The sequence below is a fragment of the Microcebus murinus genome, chromosome 1, assembly GCF_040939455.1.
Source record: "Microcebus murinus isolate Inina chromosome 1, M.murinus_Inina_mat1.0, whole genome shotgun sequence".
Lineage (NCBI taxonomy): Eukaryota > Metazoa > Chordata > Mammalia > Primates > Cheirogaleidae > Microcebus > Microcebus murinus.
Genome location: NC_134104.1, coordinates 74,862,857 through 74,865,996, shown reverse-complemented (window position 1 = coordinate 74,865,996; position 3,140 = coordinate 74,862,857).

Here is a 3,140-nt window from a genome sequence, read left to right as displayed (position 1 = left end):
TTATAATAAAGATAAATGGATCATACTCACCTAATAAAAGCAGACTTTTTCAGATTGGATTAAAATCCACACTTATGTTACCTACAGAAACTACATTTAAACAAAAATTTGCAGACAGATTAAAAATAAAGACATAAAAAAATAAAGACATAAAAATGATACTAGACAAATACGATTTCATAGTAAGTCAGAATAGAAATTTCAAAATTGACCAAATTAGAAATGGAGATATATCATCATTATGGAAAACAAAGGTGTAATGTATTAGTAATATAAACAACATATCAATGAATAAAAAATACATAAAGCAACAACTAACAGAACTGTGGTTGAATAAAGACAAATCAATAGCTGGAGTTACAGAGTCTTTGAAGACTGTTAGTTCAAACAGATAAAAAATCAGCAAAGACATACAAGATTTGAACAATGGCATTTAGAAGGAAATTTGGTACTTTAAAAGTATAGCTGTAAGAATAAAAATCAAAGAAGCTTTCCACTGAATAAGCTATAAAAACAGCAATAGCCAGACGACAACTTGCCAGACCAAGCTCAGTCGAGACGGACAAGAAAGGGAAAAGCTGAATAGGGCTGCTGACATTGACTCGAATTACTGTCGGATGGATGACAATCCTTTTGGGACTTGGACTCTGGGCTGTGTCTCCAAAAGACTGTTCTAAACTGCAAAAAAACAAAAACAAAAACACTAGCAATAGCATAAAACCATCCCAAATGAAAAAAAAAGAAAATAATAAAAATAAGATAAAATTAATGAAATAAGAAACAATACACTATATATACAAGAGGACAAACAAGTTTGAATTCTATGAAAGACTGAAAAAGACATATAGGTACTTTGGTAACACTGATCATACTAATCAATAAAAAAAGAAAAAGTTGAAAATTAGCAAAATACATAATAAAAATGGTGATGTAAAATAGCTGTAACTATAATACACAGATGTAATATATAATTACAAATGCAATGGAAATTATAAAGATGGTGTTACTGGCTGTTGAACTCCTCAGTTCTTGTCTTCTTGATACCCAAACTTTGGCACTTGTCCCTGAAGTGACATCAGAATAACAAGGACAAGAAGTCTGAAGGGAAGAGAAGTTTATTATAATAATTTAATTTGCCAGCAAATGAGGAGGTTGGCAGACTCCCATCTCAAAGTACCAACATCCTGCCTTTAAGCAGAAAGACAGAACTTTTAAAGGGGAGGTTTTCAGCTTCAGGCTATTGCTGTTCAACTATAGTTAATGACTCTGATTCTTCCCAGCTTTGGCTAAGACAATCTCATGACCTCCACCTGGACATTCCCTTGAGCCATCTCCCATTGTAGAAAGGAAAAAGGACACTCTGCTATCCCTCCTGACCACTTCCCTGGGTAAGAGATACAAGTTTTAATTCCCAAAAGGACATTCTCCTACCCCTGCTGACCACAGGTCTAAGGAAGGGATGCAGGTTTTATTCCTTAAAAAGAGTGGAGGACGTTTTAGAGAGAGAGCAAACATTTTTACCCCTTTTCAGGCCATTCCCCTTGGTATACTCTCACAATCAAAGAATGAAAGCAAGCAACAGTTTTGAAGCAGCAAGCAGGCAGCAAAGTTTATTAAAGTGAAAATTTACTTTTAAAGGGGTAAGAGCAGGCACAGGTCCCAGCAGATGGTGGCCCTGGGTTTCTGTGTCTGGGTGGCTCTGGATTTCTGTGTCTGGCCTTTACCTTTTCTCTTTTTCTCTTGTCTGGGCTCTTCTCCTTTGTGATGTTGTCTTTTCTCCTTTTTTTCTTGACAAATGGGAATGTTGTGTCCTCCCTGCTGTTGGGCGGGAGAGTTTTTCACCTTATGTGGTTAAGCCCCATGTATTGTGATGTTCAAAGCCCACTGGGGTGGGGGGACAAACCATAATGTACAGTGCCCTGTGTTGCTCCTGTTTTGTTTCTTGTGATAGCTGCAGTTGTCCTTATCTTTGCTATTGTTACAGAATGTCCTCTTGCTTAGCATCCCATTTGTTTGGGCTGCTTGCTTTCGTATTTTTTCAGCTCACATCTCACTTTTCTTACACTAACATTCTGTGACCTGCACGGTCACCCTTATCTTGCAGTGTGTTTTCTTAGTACCTGCTTATTTACACGGCCTGTTGTGTATTTCTTCTGCTCATGTCTCACTTTCCTACCTATGTTAACAATAGCAACTACTATTAATATCTATAAACCAATAAATGTGGATGGAATAGAATAATTAAAAAATTCAAGAAGCAGTAGAATAAATGGAATATTTGAAAGGTCTAAAATCATAAAAGAAATTGAAATGGTTATTAGAAAAGTCCCCATCCTTACTCCTATCCCCCCTCCCACCAAATTCCCAGGCCCAGTTGGGTTGTAAGTGACTTCTAAAAAAAAAATCAAATAATTTAAGAAACAATTCTTTTCTTATACAACTTGTCCTAGGCAATAGAATAATAAAAGAAGACTAGGTACCTAAAGCAAGGTACTTTCTGAGGCTAGTCTAACACTGATTTTTTGATTGGATAAAAATATTGTCTATCAAAAGCTATAGAAAATTGTTATTTATAAATATATATATATGAATATCCTAAGGAAATCATTAGATCACAAATTACATAATTAAAAAAAAACACAAACCATCATGATTGTCTCAGTAATACAAGGAGGTTTTTTATCTCAGAAAAGCTAACAATATAATGATATTAATTTACTAAGGAAACAGATCATATGCTTAATTCAATATAGGTAGAGAAATTAATAAATTATATTTAATTCCTATTTATAATACAACTTTTTACAAAACCAGGGATAGAAGAGAACGTCAGTAACTACTCAAAGGCTATATATGAAAAACTTCCAACAAGCATCTTTTGAAAAGAAGAAACTTTAGATATATTTTATGTAAGACAAGGAAGCCTTATGTCACCACTACTAGTTAATTTAGTACTAGTAAACATAACAAATATAATACACCAAGAAACACAATGAAGTATCCATATTAGAAGGGAAAAGAGTTTCAGGTGATTTGATCATTTATGGAAACCAAGATAATCTTCTACTCTATTTGGTGTAAAACTAGTAAGTGTAGTTCTGGATAAAAGATCATCTTAAAGTAACCAGTAGTATTCTTAC